The following is a 23,611-nucleotide window of genomic DNA, read 5'->3' on the forward strand; positions in this document are numbered from 1 at the left end:
AAGCCTCACAGTGTGTAGAAATTCATCACAACAGCCCGAGGAAGCTAATGGATGCATCACAGCCCTACCTTGTTCTGCAGGGCCCCAGTGAGGAGTCCGGTACACATTTTGAGTCTGTGGTCACACCTCTGGCTCTGCAACTGGAACTGTTGCCAGAGGTTCCCCTCATTCACCTCCAAGACCGTGATGTTGCATTGTTTGCTGCATCTGGGTCCCAGGCGACCTTTCCAGGAAAGCACTCCTTCCCAGAAACTCCGGGGCCAGCAGTGGAGCACAGGGGAAGTCAATGTCAGGTCAGCCTGACACACGCTGAGAGCTGGAAGGAAGGAAGGGCCTACGGCAGAGGCAGAGCTAGGGGGCTTCTCCATCTGGCATCTCGGGCTCTTTGTCTCTCTCAAATCTCCTGGCCGAAGGACCAGCTGGACCATCCATAGATCAGGACACTCACATTTCAAGATAAGAGTACCATGCATTGAGCACATATGTGCTGGGCTCCGTGCTCAGGATTTGACACGTATTACTTCGTTTATCCCTGCCGCCACCCTGGAGGTGGTATGGTGTGCTTATCCTGACTTTACAGATGAGGAAGCTGCATCCTATGTGATTGGCCCCAGTCAGGAAGTCACTAACCACAGAGCAGGTGTGGGGCCCCGGTGTCTCAGACGCCATGGCCCATGCTGCTGAGCACCCCCCCCCCCATTTTTTTAGATTTATTTATTTGAGAAGCAAAGTTATAGACAGAAAGATCTTCCATATGCTGATTCGCCCCCCGCCCCCCCCCCCCAGTGGCCACAATGGCTGAAGCCAGGCTGATCCAAATCCAGGAGCCGGGAGCTTCTTCCTGGTCTCCCCCATAGGCGCAGGGGCCCAAGCACTTGGGCCATCTTCTACTGCTTTCCCAGGTGCATTAGCAAGGAGCTGGATTGGAAGAAGAGTAGCCGACACAAACCAGTACCCATATGGGATGCCGGCATTGCAGGTGGCAGCTTAACCCACTACACCACAGCGCTGGCCCCGCCGCTGAGCTCTTTACCACTGGATTCTGAGAGATGCAGCCCAGCTACATCCGTGCATGCTCTGGGCACTGACCCTCAAAAGAATGTGAGCAGCTTTGCAATTGAAGCCGTTCAGCTTGGCCAGTTCCTTCGTGGTGCACATTTGTTTTCTTTTTTCTTTTTTTTTTTTTTTTAAAGATTTATTTATTTATTTGAAAGAGTTACACAGAGAAGGAGAGGCAGAGAGAGAGAGAGAGAGAGAGAGAGAGAGGGAGGGAGAGAGAGAGAGATCTTCCATTTGCTGGTTCACTCCCAATTGGTTGCAATGGCAGGAGCTGCACCTATCTGAAGCCACGAGCCAGGAGCTTCCTCCAGGTCTCCCATGCAGGTGCAGGGTCCAAGGACTTGGGCCATCTTCCACTGCTTTCCCAGGTCATAACAGAGAGCTGGATCGGAAGAGGAGCAGCCGGGACTTGAACCGGCGCCCATATGGGATACTGACACTGCAGGCAGCGGTTTCACCCACTACACCACATGTCGGCCCCGCACATTTGCTTTCTTAGGGCTCCCGGAGGGTGCCTGAGGACAGACTCCAAGCTGAGCTCTACTCTCCAAACAGTGCTTTCCAGCTCGGGGAGGGCTCTGCCTTCACAGTAAGTTCATGTTCCTGAACGTGGTACCTTGGGCTTTTCATGGTCCGGCCCCTGCGAGCCTCCCAGCCTCGTCGCCTCTAAAACCCATCTCTCCACTTGCAGCCAACTTTGCAGCTGTTTTCAGCTCCTGGCCCATGTCGCTGTCACAGGCCTCCTGCTCTTTGCCTCCTCCTGCTTGCTTCCTCTGCTTGGAATGCAGCTTCCCCACCACCACCGGTGCTGTCAGCCTGTCTGTCCTTTGTTTTACTTGGTGAACTTCTATTCATCTTCCAGGTCCCCCACTTAGAAGTCAGCCACACCAGGAAGTCTTCCTGGGCCCTCTCCGCATGTTGGGTGCCCCCTCTTAGCCTCGTTTGTGTCCCCAGGGCAAAGGCTATCCTTTGGTATTGTAACTCTGTTGTCTGCTTCCGTCCCTCAACTGTGTCTGCATCCCAGCACGCAGCCCAGGGCCTGGCATGTAGCAGGTGCTCAATGAAGCATTTGTGACACGAAGGAAGGAAGAATGTCCGATAGACCTTCCTGGATCACGGGCTCAGTATCATCACTGATTAGGGCATTGAAGAATGCTATTAGTGAAATGCAGAGCTGTCTGACCAGTCGTCCACCTCAAAGGTTAAGGATGCTCTCAGAATACTCCAGACTGTTGTACAAGGTCCTACTCACAACTTCATCTAAACCGTTTGGACAGACTTTAGCACTGAAGGCGATAGCATTGTTGCATGCCTTCAGTTCCTCTCTCCTCGGTGACTCTATTATCAGTCTCATCAATTAGAGTAAGGACTTGTGAAACTCTCCTCTCCACCACCCGAGTAACACATTCTGTCTTGTTTCTAGAAGGACTTCAAGTGCCACAGAGCACGTGGCCCCTGTTGGGACCCTGTTGGGACTGTGATTTGACCTCACTGCTGCTGAATGCTCTGAGCGCTGTGTCGGGGTCAGCTCAGGCTGTCCCCGCTCCCCCTCTCCTCGCACAAAGACGCTGCTGCTGGTCTCCGCGTTCTTCCCAGCCTTCTTGAAGGGCAACGGCATTGCTCAGGGCTGCTTTACTTGGTGACTTGCAGACCTGCCACCTGTTTGGTACAGGAGGAAGAGCCCTGGGTCACAAGTGCAACCCTCCCCCCCGCCCAGCTCCTGCCTAGCTCCCCTTGTGGCAGCCTCTCCGGGCTCCTGTCCCATCAAGAGGAAAGTTGGGAGAGCCGGGATAAATAAGGGCTATGAGCGCGCTGTATCAGCAGGAAGGTGTGAGGACGAAGGTAACCGACACACAGTAAGCACTCAGTTAACACCTACTGGAGAGATGTGTCCTGTGTGTCCAGTGCTGGTTCTGCAGCAAAAGGGGCCCCCGCTCCCCCAGCTTTTGTAGACTTGCCAGTGACATCAGAGCACGCTCCTCGCCACTCTGGCCATACTTTTTTTAAAAAAAATTATTTATTCATTTATTTATTTGAAAGGCAGAACAACCAAGAGAGAAGGAAAGACAGAGAGATCTTCCATCCCCAGATTCATTCACTTCCCAAAATAGTCAGGGCTGAGCCAGGCCAAAGCTGGGAACCCAGAACTCCACCCAGGTCTTCCTCACGGGTGACAGGAACCCAAGTAGTTGGAGCAAAATTTGCTGTTTTCCCAGGTGCATTAGCAGGGAGCTGAATCAGAAACAGAGTAGCTGGGACTCGAACTGGCACTCTGATGTGGGATGCGGGCCTCCCAAGCAGCGACTTAACCCAGTGTGCCACAGCACTCGCTCCCGCCTTTGCCCCATCTTCTTGTCTTTCCTCTCCCACTCGACAGTGTTGGGGAACTTGACTACACTGCAGGGGAGAGAAGATGCATCGCAGATTCTGAACCCCGTGTCTGAAACCCTGCCTTCGGTCCATAGACCCCCAACACACCCGTGAGGAGTCTACGTCTGAAGCCAATGGCAGCACAGTATGAAGATGGTTGAGTCCGGGGGAGGGCAGGAGAGGAGAGAGGGCAGAAGAGAAAGAACAGACAGTGGAGTCCCAGCTGACTTTATCCCATGACTTTCATCCCCAGTGGGGATTTCCCAGTGGGAGGAGCGAACTCTGGTCCTCTGGAGTGAATACAGATGGAGACAGTGCGGTGCACACTAACCCTTCTTTCCTTTGGGTGGTCGCGCAGTTCTGCCTGTTGTATGTGGCCAGCACAGAGGGTGGCAGAGAGGGGCGAGGAGAAGCATGGAGTCCCCTTACTCTAAGCTGGTCGGGCCGGCTGAGATGACTCCTAGGGGCTTTGTAGCCATGGTGCCAGTGTGGCTTCCTCTGCAAAGCCAGCTTCCTCACATCCAGCATGTGAGACGGCCAGCGTGTTCACTTGGCAGATAAAATGGTGGTGCTGGGTGGGTGGCTCTCAACTCCCCAGAAGCGCCAAGTGGCTGGGCCAGCCCGAGAGGTGGCAGAGATGCTGAGTAAGGGAGGAGCAGCGGCACCAGCCCAGCGTGGGTCCGGGCCAGCATGAGTCTCAGTGAACTGGGAAAGACTTTCTCTCCAGGCCCTCCCTGGGGTTGTTCCCATCTACACGGGGCTGATACCAAGAGGTCTGAGCACAGCCTCTGCTTGCTCCATTGAATAGAACCTGCAGGTGGGGAGCCTGGTGGGCAGCTCCTGGGCACTGGGGGTCGCTCTTAGCCCACCGAAGGACTGGAGCAGTGGCCTTCTGGGGCGCTAAGAGACTTAAAGGGGAGGTCTTTGGCTAGCGACAGAGAGCTGCCCTGGTCTTGGAGAGGGCTGTGCCAGGCCTCAATGCTTCCCTCCTGACCCCCGGTGAAGACCTGCGGCTTCCTGCCCAGAACTAGGGCAGAGAGGCGTGGGTCATGCCAGGTGCTTGGAGCCTCAGAAAGGGATGTTTAAGGCGTAGCGGGCAAAATGACAAAGACTAAAGTCTTCCTTTCCAGACTTCAGGCCAGTCTCTCTCTCTTCTCTCTCCTATGACTCTGGCTGAAGCAGGACTTCCAGCCTTGCCATATCCTGCCGGTACTTTCACAGGAGACAGCTCCCTGGGTCTTCCTGGTTCCAGTTTCATCTCCTGCAGTCCTTCCCTGCACTGTGGTCAGCAGTGCTTAGTGCCGGTCAGCTGCATGTCATGCATTGGGTTGGCTACTGGTGATACAGAACTGGACCAGATCCAGACCCTGGCCTCAGAATTCCGGGGTCTGGTAGGGGAGATGCTGATGGATGTGACAGGGGTGTCTTCAGTGCTGTAACAGAAGTGAGCTGATGCTGCTTTGCCAGTCACGACAAAGCCAACTGTTGACATCGGAGCTGAGCTGTAGAAGGCATCAGCTTTTCCCTTATGATAAGGCAGAGAGGAGAGTGTAGGCAGCAGGGCAAGCCCGTGCCCAGGGACACGGTGTGTCTGCTGCTTCCAAGACTGCGAGTGGAGTAGACTTGATGCCGGTGAGGCGCTAGGCATGGACAGGATCAGGCAGGACCTTCGGGGCCTTAGTGAGTTGCCCGAGATTTTTGCTAAAACCCAGATCTACTCCCTTTGCTCCCAGCTTAAAAACCTCACTTTGTCCTCGGATAGAACACAATTCTATACTGCACGTCTCGCTCTTGCTGTCTCCCTTCCCGGGCCGCCTTGGCTTCCCTGTCTACACCTGTTAAACTCGGCTCTGTCCTTCAACGATAATCTCAACCTAATCATCTGTTTGAAATGTTCCCAGGTTTCTCTATTATTATGATCTCGCTGTCTTTGTACCCTCACAGCATTGACTGCCCCCGGGGATGTCTACGCCCAGTTCTTTGTATTTACATCTGATTCACTTGTTCTTCATAGAGAGCTGCACAAGGACTGGCACAGAGCAGAGGTCACAGTTTTGCTGGTCCTAGTATTTGCTTTTAAGGCTTGTTAAGGTTGCGTTGTGTCCCCTTCCAGGATATTTTTCACTCCTATCCCTTCACCTGTGAATGCAACCTTCCTTGGGGAAAGGGTCTCTGCAGAAGGAAGATGATGTAAGGTGTAAGCACTGCTGTTCTTGGAAGAGAAGAGACTTGAGTCACAGAAGGCAGGAGATAGGAAGAGGCAGAGGGAAATTGCTGGGTGAAGATGGAGGCAGGAGTTGGGGGAAGGTGGCCGAGGGATGACTGGGACCCGCAGACACTGGAAGAGGCAAGCAAGGGCCCTCCCCTCAGGCTTGATGGGGAGCAGGGCCTCCTGGCACCTTGATTTCACACTTCCAGCCACAACTGTGCCACAGTGACTTTCTGCTGCATGAAGCCGTCGGTCGGCAGGGTTTGGTCATGGCATCCCTGGGAAACTAGCGCAAGGCTCTAGACGTCTAACTGTTCTTCCTGCCCTGTGTGGAACTGCTCCCTTGGACTTCTGGGCCCCTGTTGGGGGGGTGGCCACTGGCTATTAGTCTAAGAATCACCCAACCTATGTAAAATTGCAGCAGTGGTAAATACTCACAAGAGAGGGTCTTGATGTCATGAAATCAGGATGAAAAGGAAAAGAGCATGCAAAGATCTGGGGTTAGGACACAGGTGCAATGTTGCCTCTGCTCTCATGGCTGGGGACTGACTCTCTGTGACCCAAGGGAAAAAAATCATCTCATAGGTGTGTTCCTGAAAGTTGTGGAAATCCCTAAAATAGGGACCATACACTATTTAGAAGTTTGCTTCTTCTCTATTGGTTCACTTCATCACCTCTTCAACAAACGTTTATGAAAAGCTTCTGTGTACCTAGCACCCACCTAAGGACTCTAGACACACATTTCTGTCACTCCCCTCAGGGAGAGTACAGCTGGTGCACGAAGACGGGCAGGTGACCAAGCAGCTGGGATGGAACGTGACGGTGACACGAAACAGGAAGGTTCCACGTGCCTGGCTCTGTGCGAATGTCGCAGAGGAAGTTCGTGGGCAGAGGCACAGAGGTGGCACATTCACCGAATGTTTGGGAAGAAGCAAGTGGCTTCCCGGTGGCCTGGATGTAAGGTACAAGGGCGGTAAATGCCTGGGGAGTGGGGCACAGGCCAAAGAAGACTCAGTTTCCATTTTCCCATTTATGTCTTTCCAGAGGTTACTTGGGCAAGATAAATGAGTACGGTCACTTTCTGCTGTTGAGTTCCAACCAGTAAAAATGTATGTGGTGGGAGCCCACACCATGGCCTAATAGCAGGTAAAGCTGCTGCCTGCAGTGCCGGCATCCCATATGGGCGCTGGTTCGAATCCCAGCTGCTCCTCTTCCAATCCAGCTCTCTGCTATGGTCTTGGAAAACAGTAGAAGATGACCCAAGTCCTTGGGCCGCTGCACCCATGTGGGAGACCCGGAAGAAGCTCCTGGCTCCTGGCTTTGGATCGGTGCAACTCCGGCCATTGCAGCCATTTGGGGAGTGAACCAGTGGGATGGAAGATCTCTCTCTGTGCCTCTGCCTCTCTGTAACTCTGTCTTTCAAATAAATAAATAAATATTTAAAAAAATGCATGTGGCTAGCTGTTCTCTTCCAAAAATAAGCCACACTCAAGGCATCTCAGGGTAGGACCCCCAGCCGTGTCTCTCCTCTTGTCCCACAGAGCACAGACCTGTAAAGACAGACCTGGATTGGAAGGCTGCCTCCCCGGGTGACTGACCTCAGCGATGGGCAAGACCCCACTTGTCTGCAAGCCTCAGTTACCTCCTCTGTATAATGGCAATAAGAATTCCTATTTTGCAGGACCCAGAAAAATGCCCATAGTAGGAACTCAATAAATAGTCCTATGACCGGAGAGACGGACCAGCTGCCTCTCCAAAGATGAGGGCTGGGGAGAGTCAAGGTTGTCGCCAGGTGCAGGCTGCAGACGGCCACGTCCCTTTTCTGTTGGCTGAAGTGTCTTTAGAACGAGCAAATTCAATGTCTTTCCAGAGAGGTCCGTTTGCATTGAACTTGGTTGAGTCTTTGATTAGCACTAAAGCCTCATTTTTCTCTTTGGACTGGTCCCCTCCCTTTTAACATTTGAGCTCTTTGTTTCTGGTGTGTGTGTGTGTGTGTGTGTACCGGAAGGAGGGGGCATGAAGAGGCGAAGTGTATTTTTAGAGCCAGAGAGGAGCTGACAGAAATGGAAAATAAGGTTTTCAAGTTCATATGTTTACGCCTTAGAAGAGATGGAGAAGGGGCAGCTCTGCCGTGGTCTGGGTGTCCTGTTCAATATCCAAGCAGCTTTCCGCAGCGAGCCTTCCAGTACTCTGATTACAAAGCCTCCCTGCCCGGTCCTCACTGGCCTCCTATCCCCTCCCCCTCGCCCAGCAGGGGCCTGCCCTCCCCAGGTGGGTGGCGGTGCTCAGGGAGGGGAGCCTTTTGTATGGCTCCCCTCCCGGGTTAGCAGGGCCCAGTGATCAGAGCAGATTAGTCCCCAGAGGTGGTGGCTGCACAATTAACATTTTTGCCTCTTATTTTAATTAAGAAGGGCCAGGGGCTAGGGCGTTAGCATGTCTAATGGGACCGCGTGCCATGTGCTGGCTGCTAGAGGAGTTTCCGTTATTAGCACTTGTTGAAGTCTTTCTAGATAATTAAATACCACATTAATCACTGCTCCAAATGGACAGAGATTTTGATTTCTCGTCTCGAATCCTCGCATGCAGGAGGCAAAGTGGCTCCCGGGCCTGGTGGTTCCCCAGCACACAGGCGGGTGCTCACCCCGTGTGTGCTCACTTTCTGTGATTTTGTGGGAAAGAAAAGATCCTCGCAGACTTTCGCCTGCGTTCTCCTGACAGCTGAAGCTCTCTTCACAGGCACATTAACATGACCTCATTAGTTTCTGCATCTACTCTCCTAACCACATAAAACGGAGTGCAGTAGGAGCCAATCATGCTAATTACATCAGATCGGTTTGCATATTCATAAACCATTTTCTGTTTTATGGACAGCAAAAATAAACACAGTATCTCTTTAATAATTTTAAGTGGGTCACTTTCAGGACTGTATCTGCTTTAAATAAATTATCATATTGTTAAAGGCCACAGTCAAAAGCTATTTTTTGAACAGCTCCAGAGGTGGAGGTGGGGACAGGGTGGGTGGAGGGGAGGCAGAGTCAATGGGATTAGCCCATTGGTCAATTTCCCAGGTCTCTTTTGCCACAGATTATCCAAACTTGAAAACCTCCCTGGTTTAGTGAACAGGTGCGGCACAGCCTCCTTCCTAATGACAAGATGCATTCTAATCAGAGGTCCAAGATGATCAGAATTGCTGGCTTACGCAGCGGTAGTGAAAGTCTGACCTACCAATTCCTGTGTTTTCCTGGAGGCGTTTCACTTTGGGGGCCAAGTTGAACATTCTGCATTTTCTCAAGGCAGGATGCAGAATCAGCCAGAACAATCAGAAGGAAGAGTCCACCCCACAGAACGCATCTTCCCGCTGCCCCACTGATGCTGGCGTCCCCTCTGGACAATCTGGGCACACACAACAGGCCCAAAAGACCCCTGTCCCATGGGGTCTCTGCAATCCAGGACCTGTAACCCCGGACATTGGAGCTGAGTGATGCATTTCCGTTGCTTTAAGGAAAAAGGAAAAAAAATCTGAGAAACAAAGATATGCGAGATTTTCAGAGAAAGAGAGAGAGAGAGCATGCTTAACCTAGTTAACAGATTAAACTGTTTTCAACACTACCTGAAAGACCTAGTTACAGGAGGCAAGTGATTGGACAATTATAAATCTTTCCTATTCATTCATTAAAAGTAGGTCCTGACCAGCTAATGTTGTGGGAATCCGATTGAGTGCTCTGTGGATTTTCAGGTAAGAAGGTGGCATTTCTTTATCGAAGAAGCATGCTTAGTCTCAGCATTTGCAAGATGCAAGACGATTTCTTAGACAATGCGGAATAGAGAGGTTGTATCATATTAACATGCAGTTTATGTCTAGCGCTGGATCTTGCTTCGCTTTCTCTTTGTTGTAAACATTCCTGGGAGAGTTAGAGTGGCGGTGGCTCGGGCTATCCCCATTTCGCTGTTATTGTTGCCACGCTGCCTGTGAGTGAGTGGTCGTGGAAGCGAGGACAGGCTCTCCTTCTCCCTAATGCACGGGCCCCTGACTCAGAGCTTCTGCGAGACCTGCTCAAGCTCCCCAAGGTTTGCATGCTTTCACCTTCACCTTGCTTCTGACCACGTCAGGAAAGCGTTAGCGCAGACGGCTGCCCCGGGCATTATCTGCACCAGGCCTGAAGCTTTTGTGTCTCGGTTGCACAGATTTTGAAATACCCTATTATTGCTGCAATATACCTTAGAATTATAGTTTATAATTTCAGGAAAGCCTAACATATCAGCATGTTTACAAGTTCTACCCCTCGGGGGAAATATATAGTGTTCATTTCTTTTGTTTAGTCTATTTAAAGTAGGACCAGATAGAAAGCTGGAGTGATTGACAAATTAATGCTCTCAGCTCCGGCTCAAAAGTACTTGAATTATTAGTACAAAAAGCGTGTTACAAACTGTAATAATTTTAACTCCATTTCCCTGCTAAAAGCTAATAATAATGAAAACAAATGAAAATAGTAATGCAATCTAACTCCAGCCAGAATGGAAGCAGTTGCAGAGTTGGGACTCTGCACTCAGATAATTAGTTCCATTAAAACTCAGGAACGGGTGAGTCTGCTCATTTATTTTGGATTCAGTTGCAGGGTGGGGGCGGTGGAGAAAAATGGCCCTGGTGCATCATAAATCAGACCTGGCCTTCCTCCTTCCAGCCTTCCTCCCTCACAGCCCAGAGACTGCACTCTGGGGGTGACAGCTGCAACGCAGCAGAAGAGAAGGCGCACAGAGACAAATGGGTGACACCGGAGAGTAGGAAGTCAGCACTGACTGCAGTTAAAACCAAGGCTCTGGAAGGCGCAGGCCCCTCCCTGAGAACCGTCTCAACCCCTGCACAGGATGGGGAAGAGCTGGGCATGCTACAGCCAGCCAGAGAGCCAGCCCTGAGCAGTGAAGACCAGTTACCGGGAAACGTGGCGTATTAGTCAGGGTTCTTCAGAGCAACAGACCTAACGGGAGATAGACAAGTTCATATAAGACATCATACAGAGAGATGAGATTCGTTATAAGGAAATTGCTCCGTGGGATGCTGGCTGGTGATAAGCTGCAGGATCAACAGCGGGCAAGCTGGAGACCTTGGAAAGCTGATGGTGTGAGTTCCAGTCTGGGTCCAAAGACCTGGGACCCAGGAGGGTAAGTGCTGTAGTTCTGGCCTCAGGGCGGAAGACTGAGGTTGTAGCTCAGCCTTTATGCCATCAGTAGATTGGATGAGGGCCACTCACACTGGGGAGGGCTCTCTGCTTCACTCTGCCTGTGATTCAAATGTCCACACCATCCAGAAACACTCTTACAGACGCACCCAGAATAATGCTTGACCAAATGTCTGGGCACCCCATGGCCTACTCATGACCACACATAACATTAACTGTCCCATTTGGGTTATCTAATCTGAATGCACCCTGTCAGTGCACTGACTGTTGTTTAGCATTACCTACTAATGCAAAGCAAACCGCCACCGGAAGTGTAGTTCTTCCTGACTGGGCTGTTGGGCTGATCTCAGCTGGGTTCACTCATGCAACTGCAGTCAGCAGGTCAAGTCTGTAGATGACCTGGAATATTCTAGAATGGCCTCATTTGTGGGTCTGGAGAGTCAACATAGATTGTCCGCCAGGGGCAGTGTCTCTCTTCTTCCATTAGGTTAGCCAGGGTGTCTTTCCCTTACTGTCTCTTTGACCAAAGCAAGCCACATGGCTGACCTTAAATCAGTGTGGCAGGAAGCTATCTAAGGGTGTGGCTTCAGAGAGGTGTGAACAAGTTGGAGGCCATTACAGCAATAGGGTGCCACAGTTGGTCTTCTGGTCCCTGGGATGCTCTCTGACCCTGGCATGGAGGGGCAGCAGGGACAGACCTGTGTGCTCTGTCTGGCCATCTTTCCCTGTTCCCTTTGTGGACTCCTTGTCCCCAGCCTAACCCTGAACAGCTGGTACTCCCTAAGGTTCTGTCCTTGGATCCCTATAGCAAGGATCATGCTGGGACACGAACTGCATACCCAACCTGGAACTCTGAGATAGCTGAGCAGGTGACTAGGGTATACTTTCACGGGAGCTTCAACAGCCTTTGAGTGGAGAGCCTGAATGATTGTGTGGCGCAACTCCATAACTGATGTCTTTTACATTCCCTGATTGAATAAAAGGATCAAAGGTGCCTTAGGGAGTTTTAAAAGGAGCTGAGTTAACATGGAGGTTAGGTCATCTAACGCCTAGAAATATGGCCCTGCCTCCCCACACAGGTGGCTCTTGCCTTTATAAATATAACAATACAGACTCATGGGGCCCCAGCTGTGGCGTAGCAGGTAAAGCCGCTGCCTGCAGTGCCAGCATCCTATATAGGCACTGATTCGAGTCCTGGCTGCTCCATTTCCCATCCAGCTCTCTGCTATGGCCCAGGGAAAGCAGTAGAAGATGGTCTAAGTCCTTGGGTCTCTGCATCCACGTGGGAAGACCCAGAAGAAGCTCCTGGCTCCTGACCTTGGATCGGTGCAGTTCCAGCCATTGCAGCCAACTGGGGAGTGAATCAGCAGATGGAAGACTTCTCTCTGTGTAACTCTGACTTTCAAATAAATAAATAAAACTTTAAAAAAATAGAAAATAAAATATAAAATATAAGACAGACTCATGACATAGTAGAAAACCATTGAGGTTGAAGGAGGAGCTGGGGCCAACTCATACGCGGAGGAAAGGACGGGACTCGAGGGCATGGGCTTGTGACCCGCTCACTCGGCCAGCTGGCAGCTTGGAGTCCCATAGAGATCGCCCTTGTTCAGGAGTGTGGCTTGCGTGACCAGGGACGCCAGAGCGACTGTTTTTAGGAGTGGCAATGTGAAGTATCTTCCCAATATGGGGAGCCCTTGGGTCAAGACGGTCCAGGAATCCCCCCTTAGCTTGTGGAGCCTGTGGCCCCAGAACCTTGGGCAGGTCGCGGGGCTCTGCATGGCTGAGGGATCAGGATCCATGCCCAGCCAGCGGCAGCCAAGCAGAGCACAACACTGCCTACAGCTCTGCCCTGGTGTGTTGTGCAGCTTCTGCCTTCGGAATTAAAATATTGTGCAGAAATGCAGGCCTATTGTTATCAATCCCATCTCCTGAAACTTGACAAATGCATTCTTCTGCAGATAATTAAGAGATAATGTCAACGGAACAAAGCTTTGTCACTGAAATAATGGTTTCCTGCTGTTAAGTTTATGCCTCAGCAAAGTCAAGGTGTTTGTCCCCAAAGTATAACTCGCTATCCTTTGACAACTGCCTGCGACATCGGCTTTCATCCCCTCCTCCCCACCCCCCCAAGTCAGAACACCAGAGCCAGTGTCTAGGGACATGGGCAGTGCGGATAAGAATTCTCTTCACCCTGGGCTGGAGTCAGAATTCTGAGATTCCGAGGCGAGCTTTTTTGCTTCTGCGCTGTGGGAGCGACCTTGGGAAAACACCATTCCTCACTCTGCCTTTATTTCCCCTCCTCTAACCTGGAAAGGATAACCCCCGATCCCGCTTCTGGAGCTGAATAGGATACATCTGATGTCGTTTGGTTAAATTAGCGGTCTGTTAGCCGGATGTCCGCTGGGTTTCACTTTTGCTCCACACCTGCTGTACTTCCGATAGCAAATACACAAAAGAGCTCAGAGAACAAGCTACAGCAGGTTGACTTAAAAGGTATTAGACTTGGACAGCAATTAAGACAACTAAAGCAGCATACGTCATAAAGCTCTAGTGTGCTTTTTATTTTTTGGGGGTGGGGTGGGGAGCATGGTTTGATCTCCAGTGCAAGGGTCAGAAACAGCCCAACTTTCTTGTTTTTTTTTTTTTTCAGATTTATTCATGTATTTGAAAGGCAGAGTGACAAGAACAGACAGGGAGAAAGAGATATTCCATACACTGGTTTACTCCCCGAATAGCCACAACAGGCAGGGCTGGGCCAGGCTGAAGCCGGGAGCCTGGAACTCCATCCAGGTCTCCCACATGGTCTTCTGCTGCCTTCCCAGGTGTGTTAACATGGAGCTGGACCAGAAGCCGAGCAGCCAGGACTTGAACTGGTGCTCCAGTATGAGATGCCACCATTGCAGTGGCAGGTCCCTGGCCACCAGAGAGAGCCCCTCTCTCACCCCGATAGCAATGAGGAAGCTGGAGGTTCTCCTCATCAGGAAGCATTGAGAGCACTTCCCGAAAGAAATGGGAACCCCCGCCCCCTGGGACAGGCATAAGTGGGGCTGGGCTACTGGGCCTGCTGGGGGAGCACACGAGCACGGAGCCACGAGGCCCTCTTCACAAGAGCTGCTTCGTGCACCGGCCGCACGGAGATGGCAGCGTGGGGGAGGACGCGGCAGGGAAAGTGAGCCGCTTGTTGGACAAGTGGGAGGAATATCATCAAGATTTCAAATCCATCTGCTCCAAGTACTTTGCTGTATTTCTAGATGTCCTTTTATTTTACTGGGTAGAATTTCATTACTGTGGGTCATGAGGAAAGATGGAAACCCCAACTTCTGCTCCGATGCTTTGGCGGTTTTTAAAGTCACGCTCAACAGCCAGCGTGTGAAAGAAAAGGCACGGACAGAGAGCTGAGATCCAGGCTCTCTTCCTGCTCTGCCCTTGGTCTTTTGTGACATCATCCAGGACATTTGAGCTAGGTCTTTAAAAAAGGAAAGATTTAGGGGTTGGCATTGTAGCATAGCAGGTAAAACCACCGCCTGCGAAGCTGGCATCCCATATGGGCATGCTCCACTTCTGATCCAACTCCTTGCTAATGTGCCCGGGAAAGCAGTGGAAGATGACCCCAAGTATTTGGGCCCCAGCATCCACGTGGAAGATTTGGAAGAAGCTCCTGGTTCCTGGCAGCAGTCTGCCCCTTCCCCCCAGGCCACTGCAGCCACTTGGGGAATGAACCAGCTGGTGGAATCTCTCTCTCTCTCTCTGTGTGTGTGTGTGTGTGTGTTTCCCTCTCTCTGTATAACTCTGCCTTTCAAATAAATACATACATTAAAAAAAGATTTATGTATCTGAAAGGAAGGGTTACAGAAAAAAGGAGAGACAGAGATAGAGAGCAATCTTCCATTCATTGGTTCATTCTCCAAAATGGCTGCAATGGCCAGGGCTGGGCCAGGCCCTGCCATTGTGGCTGTATGAGAAGCGAACCAGCAGATGGAAGATCTCAGAGACCATCTCTATCTCCCTCTCCCTCTCCCTCTTCATCCAGGAACTCTACCTTTCAAATAAATAAAATAAGTCTTAAAAAAAAATTAGCCGGCGCCATGGCTCACTTGGCTAATCCTCCGCCTGCGGCACCAGCACCCCAGGTTCTAGTCCTAGTTGGGGTGCCGGATTCTGTCCCGGTTGCCCCTCTTCCAGGCCAGCTCTCTGCTGTGGCCCGGGAAGGCAGTGGAGGATGGCCCAAGTGCTTGGGCCCTGCACCCACATAGGAGACCAGGAGAAGCACCTGGCTCCTGGCTTCCGATCGGCACAGCATGCCAGCTGTAGCAGCCATTTGGCAGATGAACCAATGGAAGGAAGATCTTTCTCTCTGTCTCTCTCACTGTCTAGCTCTGCCTGTCAAAAAAAAAAAAAAAAAAAAAAAAAAAAAAAAAGAAGAAGAAGAAGGGGAGAAGCTGGGACTTGAACCGGCACCCATCTGGGATTCCATCATTGCAGCGGGTGGGTTAACCTGCTGAACCACAGCACCAGCACCTGCAGGACCTACAGGGATGGTGCTCGTGATGGTTTCTGAATACCTCCCAGTTCCATTTTATTCTCCTGCTACTTGGGGTTGGACCTGACCATCTAGCAGAAACATGTTATTGATCTATGCTTGAAATACGCCTTCAGAATGGCATCAAAATGTAGTTTTCTTTAAGTTGTAGGTTTCTCCCCACACTTGTCATACATGTGATTAATCGTAGGGAAAGAAGCCACAATTCCTGGAAACTGATCACCAGAAAAGATCCTTTTCTTCACAGAGAAAAGGCCATTGGAGGTCTCTTATTTTTTCCTCACTTTTTTCTTAATCTGGGGAGAAGATAAGAAATGGAGATCTGGTTCCACGTGAGACCAATTCATCTATTACAAAGCTTAACGTATGAACATCGATTTTGTAAAGCAGAGAGTGGTAGCGTTGTATTTTTGGATACTAAACTTCACTGGGATTGGGGTTTGGAATAACTGTTTTTAGGAAAGGGCATTTCTGGGGAACTTTCACATCTGCCAGCCTGTAGCATCATATTTGAGATTTCCTTTTAGGCTTTTCTTTTATGGAAGGATGGATGGAGGTCACAGGGGGTGCAGGGCTCTCAGAACTTACAGGAATTACTCATGTGTCCTAAGGTAGCCTCTTCTATACAACAGAGAGAGATGGGGGAAGTATGCAAGGAAACATCTCAACTGACATTGGGGCCAAGGTTGACAAGAACCAGAATGAAGTTGGGGGTGTCCCTAAAAGGCCAAGACAGACAGGAGAAGAAGTGGGCAGATGAAAGGAGAGAAAGAAACAGGGGCATCAGAGCTGCATGGCAGCCTACGAGGAAAAAGGGTTCTAGCAGCCGATTATAGCTGTTAGTTTTGCTGGAATATAATCCACTTCCATTATTCCAAACCGCTTGACAAAGTCTCCTACATGTATGCAGGCTCCTTCTAAGTAGGGCTGGTTGTGTTTCTTTGTTACTGTTACTTGTTGGGGGAACCCCCTTTTCCAAGGTTGGCATTGTGGTGCAGTGGGTTGTGATGCCAGGGTCCTGTATTGGATTGCTGTTTGAAGTGCCAGCTGCCATGCTTCCAATCCAGCTCCCTGCTCATGCATCTGGGAAGGCAGCAGACAATGGCCCAAGTGCTTGGGCTCCTGTTACCCATGTGGGAAACCCAGATGTAGCTTCAGGCTCCTGGCTTTAGCCTGGCCCAGCCCAGGCTATTTCAGCCATTTGGTTAATGAATGAGTCATGGAGGATCTCTCTCCTGTCTCCCCTTCTCTCTCTGTCACTATGCATTTCAAATAAATAAATCTAGGAAGAAAAGAAAGAAGGAAGGAAGGCAGGAAGGAAGGCAGTAACAAAGCCAACATTTCCATTTCCTGGGACTCTGGGTCTCTTTTAGTTGCTCCGGATTTCAGCTGGAAGGAGAGAGGTGATCTTGTTGGTCCCTCAACTCCAAGCACAACAGTCCACACGTCAGACAGTAAATACCCAGGAAACAAAAGACTGGACCAGTCAATCGTCCAATCGTGGGCATCAGTCAATGAGTAAACTGATATAAGAATTCACAGAGTAGAGGATAGCTAGCATTGGGTTGAATGAAATCACTGTTTATACAAAAACAGTCCAACACTGGCAACTTCATGTGATTTAATCTAAACCCATCAGTTGTGGGGAGTGGTGAGGGTCCTTGCTGAGGCCATAGTGGCTTCATTCTAGAGAAACCAACTTGCAGCTGTCGGCTGGCTGCAGGCGTCCCGGTCGCACTTGTTGCTTTTCTTCTGGAGTTCCCGTCTCTACGTACAGAATGTCACCCCACCATCTAGAACTTGCCATCTGTTCTCTCTTTCTCTATCTTGCTGGTCACCGCCGTCAAGACTGGGTAACAATAAACGCCTCACTTTCTGCTTCCTTCTTGTTTCCGAGCCCACCCTTTGGTGGGAGGTGGTCTCAGGTGGGTTTGTTTTCCACAGATAGAGAAGACAGAACAGCAGGATTTATTCAAAGGCAAAGGTACAGTACACACTCACGAGTGAGCGTAGACCAACTTCAAGAGAGAATTACCTCTACCCTGGCTGGGGCCATCTTTCAAAAGGGTCTAGGTGGTGCTCAGATTGAAGCTCCAAAGGAGATGGGATTTGGGGTGGGCCTGCAGTGCCCTGGTGGTCCCCAGGGCGGTGTCAAGGCCTCTGGAGCATGAATGGAAGTGAAGCTCAATTGTCCGAAGAGTGAGTATGCCGAGTCTTTAGCCACGCTCAATCCGTGGGGCTGGGCCGTGCATGTGGTTTGAGCATTGGTGGTCCTGAGCTCCTTGTCCCTTCCTGAGTCCCTGCCTTGCCCACATCACTGCCACTTACTACCCCGAGCAAATCATTTGGCTCTTCTTTCCTCTTCTGTAAAACAAAGCCCAGACTGTCAGTTTTGGATCTTTCCCAGTGGCTCTGGAAGTAGCAAATGGAGTCGGACATAATCTGTGCAAGCTGTCAAACACTAAAGAAAACTAGGTATTATCTTTGAGAAAACCAACACGCGCCACATGTTTACGTTGTGCGCTGTGGAGGGCCTCCCCCAGGCTGTGGGTGGGGGCCTCCAGGATGGATCTGGCAAAACGGGAGCTAGGTGAACGGTGCCAGAACAGCACACTTCTCACAGGGTGCTCGGAAGCCTTCTGTCCCCTCTCACCACGCAAACTGGTGCAGCGCCCAAACCAAGAAAGATTTCACTGCCTCTGAAAGCGAGGTGTGATTGCACATTTCCCACATGGCTTCGGATGCACACACCATGCAGCCTGCCGATGAAGAGGCTGTGCGTGTGCGTGTGCGTGTGTGAGTGTGTGTTTGTACTTGTAGAGGGTGTCTGTGAAATCTAAAGGGCCAATATCGCACACTGTGCAGCTCGGAGCAGCCCGCTCCGTCTGGGGAGCCCCATTGTGCATTGATGCTGTAGGTTTTCACAGATCGCATTCTGGAATTAACGTGTGAATTTGTTTGGGAGACTTTTTCTGGCTTTCTCCAGACTTCAGGAGCAGTAGCCAAGGGTAAGCCATTCACTTGACTTTGCCAGGGTACTGCTGTATGGCCAGAAGATGCTAGAAGGGTGGTTCCAGGGGCAGAGAGCTAGGGAAATTGGGAGCCACTGATCTAAGGGTACTAGTTGCAGCTATGTAGGGTGAGAGGCGAGGTCAATTAGCAGCATGAGGTTTATGGGTAACAGCACCACACTGTATCCTGGAAATTTTCCAAGTAGATTTTGGGTGCTCTCACTGAAAGAAAGGGAGAGAGAGAGAGAGAGAGAGAGAGAGAGAGAGAGAGAGAGAGAGATGACCAGCACTGTGGTATAACTGTGCTATAATGGGTTAAACTGCCATCTGTGATGCTGGCATCCCATATGGGCACTGATTCAAGTCCTTGCTGCTCCACCTCTGATCCTGCTCCCTGCTGATCGCCTGGGAAAGCAGTGGAAGATGGCCCAAGTCCTTGGGCCCCTGCACCCATGTGGGAGACCTGGAAGAAGATTTGGCTCTTGGTTTCAGCCTGGCCCAGCCCTGGCCATTGTGGCCACTTGGGGAGTGAACCAGTGGGTGGAAGATCTCTCCCTCTCAGCCTCCCTCCCTCTCTTTCTGTAACTCTGCCTTTCAAATAAATAAAATAAATCTAAAAAAGAAAGAGGTAACCATGGGAGAAGATGGATGTATTAATTTGGTTGACTGTAGGAATCATTCAACTACGTATAGCATAGCAAAATATCATGTTGTACACTTTAAACATATATAATATTTATTTTAAAAAAATGGTAACAAGTGAAGTTGTGGTTATTGTTCTTTGTAGCAGCAATGGTTTTTTTAAATTTATTTTTAAGGAGTACAAATTTCATATGTACCACTTTGGAATATAGTTATTCTTCCCACCATACCCGCCCTCCCACCCACACTCCCAGCCCTCCTCCTCCTCCCTGTCCCCTTCCAAGTCTTTCTCCACTAAGATTCATTTTCAATTAACTTTGTACACAGAAACCAACTCTATACTAAGTAAAGATTTCAACAATTGTAGCAGTAGTATTTTAAGTGGGATTTTGACAACTTCACTCTGTAAAGGTTTATAACTAAGGCTGCTCTAAGAACTAAGATAGAGAGCTAATTCCTTCCTCGATTTTACATTCCTTCTTTGGGTTAATGGCTTAAACTGCTAAACTGAGAAGAAGCTGTGAAGCTCCAGCTATTTCAACTACTCCTAGGTATGTTCAAGAACTGGACAAGGAGGCCCTTGGGTGGTCCATGAGCCCAGACGCCCGATGGGAAGAGAGACCTACTTGCTGGCCTCGGGCCAGCCACAGGCCCTCCTGTGGCCCCCCCCAGCCAGTGCGGGAGCAGCCAGCTGCCGCCGGTTTTGACTGTGTGAGTCCTTCGTAGTTGAGGCTGAGGACCTGAGGACCCTATTACTCGTCTCAAGGCAGAGGAGGCCCCGGCGGACTTCAGAGACGCTCCTGTGTAGAACGGTTCACAGCTGATTGACAGGCAGCAGAATGATCAGCCCGGAAGTGTGAGTGAACCAGGCTTGGCTGAGGCTGGAGGGCCCCAGGGAGGAAGGCGCTGCAGGCTTCAGTCGGCTGAGATTCTTGGGGAGCAGAGGACTTGGTTAGCATTCAGATAGCGCTAGTGAGAACTCAGCAAATAAGAATCAAGTAACCGAGCGTATTTTAACAACCCCGGGGACCCCTGGCTGGGCTGTGGGTGGGGGGCAGTCCCTGAAATGAAATGGAGCATTTTATTTGTAGGTGATTTTGTCTGGAGAGAGGAGGCATAGCTTTCATTCGATTGTCAGAAACACTTAGGACTCCAAAATATTGAAAAGCCCCAGGGCTCCTGGGCTCCAGGGAGCAGGCTACCTGGGGGGAAAGAGTCGGAATTGCCACATGAGGTGGGTGTGTAGCCCCACAGCCTCCACAGCACTTGTTCCCGCCCCAGGCTCCTCACTGCCGAATTCACAGTCCCTTTCCTGTGCTCCCCGGGCCGTGGACACCCTAGACTGTGGCTCTCTATGGAAATGGTCTTTGCTCTGTTCTGGTGACACTAATATCCTAGGTTAACTTTCGCTTCCCTTTTATCAATCTATTTAGTTATTTGAAAGCCAGAAAGAGCTCTCCCATTGATTGTTTCACTCCTCAAATGCCTGTGATGGCTGGGTCGGGGCTGAGCTGAAGTGTACAGGGCGGGGAACTCCATCTAGGCCTCCCACATGAGTGGCAGGTGCTCAGTGACATGAGCTTCCCCTGCTGCCTCCCAGAACACACATCAGCATGCTGACGTAGGGTGTGGGTGCCCCAACCCGAGTGTTAGCCTCCTCCAGATTTCCTTTTCCCTCTGCTTTTCCTTTCTGTGTTCTCCGTGGGCCTCCTGATTCACCTTTTGAATGCCAGCCTTCCCCAGGACTTCTTTCTCTGCTCTTCCTCTGACACAAGGCCCAAGTGGCCTCGCCCAAGGTCCCACTCCTTGGAAATCCATATCATGGACTGCAGTCTGCCTGCTGATATCTGTGGTCCCAGCCCTGGCTCCACCCTCGGTGCACTGGGAACCATCTCTCCTTCTCCCATGCTTGAAAGCAACATTTGGCCTTCCCCCAGGGATCCTGGCATTTCTACATTGAACGCCTCTGGGGTAGTTAACTTTTATTAAACCAATTATTTTACATCTTCCTGCTTCCTTACTGATCCACACAGAGATGTAAATCAGCAAACTTTTCTTGCCATGAAAAGGCAATGTAGTATCTTTCCCTTGAATGCTTTTTAATTTTTATTTATTTCTTTTTATTTGAAAGTCAGAGGGAGAGAAAGAGCGAGACAGAGACAGACAGAGAAAGACCTCCCCGTGGCTGGTTCACTCCCCAGATGCTCTCAACAGCTGGGAGCTAAGCTAGGCTGAAGCCAGGATATCCGTCCAGGTCTCCACTGAGTGGCAGGAACCCATCTAACTCTCTGAGCCATCACCTGCTGCCCTGAGGCTGTGTCTTAGTAGGAAGCTGGAATCAGAAGTAGAGCTGGGACTCGAAACCAGCACTCCCCTGTGAGATGCAACTGTTCCAAGTGATGTTTTAAACGCTGCGCCAAACACCCACCCCTCCCCTTAAGTGCTTTTTAGCTGTAAGAACTGAAACTGGTTTGGGGCTAAGACAGTCAGGGAGGGAGATGAAATGACTAGTTAGTCATTTCCCCCTGCAGAGACCCTGGGATGATGTGCAGGTGCAGTGTGGAAAATGGACGCTGCCCAAGCAGAGGCAACTGCGCAACATCTCATAGCTGATACTTCGTTATTTACAGAATGCAATGCTGATCTGTAACAGTCCTAACAATGCCCACAACAGTGACTGTTAACCTCTGCCAAGAGGCTGCCGTGGACCAGACAGGGGTCTATGAGGGCTGCACTCACACTGCATTTAACAGCAGTCCTGTGGGATGGTGTCTAATTTTTTTTAATTTTTTACAGTTTTTTTAAAATGTTTATTTGAAAGGCAAAGTTAGAGAGAGGGGGTAACGGAGAGAGAGAGAGAGAGATTTCCATCCTCTGGTTCATTCCCCAAATGGCCACAATGGCCAGTGCTGGGCCAAGCTGAAGCCAAGAGCTTCAACCAGGTCTCCCACATGGGTGCAGGGGCCCAAGCACTTGGGCTATCCTCCACTGCTTTCCCAGGTGCATTTTTAGGGAGCTGGATTGGAAGTGGAACAGCTGGGACTTGAACCTGCACCCATATGGGATGTCAACACTGCAGACGACAGCTTAACCTATTATGCTACAATGCCAGCCCCAGATAGCTTCTCTTATTATCCCCGCTTTGCGGATGAGAAAACAGGCACAGAGACTGGATGTTCTCTGTCTTGATTGGTTAGTTTCCTTCTCTCCTCTTTATTCATGTGGGTTCCGATGCAGTGTCCACCCAAGGGCTGGGGAGGAGGAGGAAGGCACAGCCAGTGCCTCCTGGACAGGCGTGGAGTGCTGGGAGATCTCTCAGCTCCTCCCTTTAGGAGCTCCGGCTCCCAAGTTCTTCTTCAGCTCCTGTCATGGCCTTGGGCTGCCCTTACAAACTCAATTGCTCTTCAGCAAGCAAACTCAAGGCCCTGAGGTCTGGGAGAGGGCCCTGAGATTCTCCCTCCCCCATTTCTCTTTCACCCTCAATTCTCTGTAGACATGGACAAGCAATTTACTTCCTTGTCCTTTAAGTTCCTCAGAGCTAAAATAAAATACAAGATCTGTCTTTCTCACAGGGCTGTTAGGTTCAAATGGGATGAAATGCTCATTTGCTCATTCATTCACTGGCTCATTCATCAGATGTGTAGGAAGAATTTCAGCCAGGTGCCAGGCGCTCTTGGGTGCTAAGGATACATCAGTGAGCAAGGCAAAGTCTAATCCTGGTGGAGCTTCCATTCTGGAAGGGTTACCCCCGACCTGCACATAAAGAAGGGAAAATAATGCAGTGTACGAGGTGGAATGGGACGTACAACATTTTATAATGGAGGTCAGAGAAGACTTCTGTAAAGAAGTCTGTTGGGAAGTTGCACTTGAACGAAGAGCTAAATGAAGTGAAGGTGCCAGCCAAGTGGCTAGGGAGGGGACCGCTCGACCAGAGGGAGGAGCCAGCACTTGAGTTGTTCAAGGATCCCCGAGGAGGCCAGGCTGGCCCAAAGGAATGAAGGAGAGTGGGGATGGTAGGAGATGAGTCCGAGGCTCCACCCCATCTCTCGGGGCCAGGAGCCTATCTTGATGTAGGAACGACCGGAAGCTGGGGACCACCCTTTGGACACTGAACACCAGATCCTCTGGTCAGTCCCAGCTCAGGTTCAGAGGACTATCCCTAGGGAGAGATGGGACTTCCAGCTCACTGGACATGCAGCCTGGATTCTAGAGGCAGCCACAGCAGCTCGCTCATACAGAGAATCAGGCTGCAGTTTGAAACCTGAAGCAGGATCCAGGCTCAGGAGTCCATTGGGGCAGGGGTAGACCCATGGCCCGGCTCGGGTGGCCACAGCCACCTGGGTGGCAGGCCTGACCCGGGAAACAGAGGGCCTCTCCCCAGCAGGTTGGGGCTGGAGGTCTGGGTACTTTGCCCACCTTGGCTGTTGTCACAGAGCCAGATTGAAAAGAAGAACCAGCCCTCAGGGTCTCAGGGCAGAGTCTGGCCCAATCCCACGCAAGAAACAATCGGGGATAGAGATGGAGCAGTCTCTGGCCAGCACATCCCTGCGCTGGGCTTCTAACCCAAGCCCTGGGCATCTGACTTGATATCTTCAGCCTC

Source organism: Oryctolagus cuniculus, chromosome 7 (genome assembly GCF_051225735.1).
Source record: "Oryctolagus cuniculus isolate XC-2025 breed Fujian yellow rabbit chromosome 7, ASM5122573v1, whole genome shotgun sequence".
Lineage (NCBI taxonomy): Eukaryota > Metazoa > Chordata > Mammalia > Lagomorpha > Leporidae > Oryctolagus > Oryctolagus cuniculus.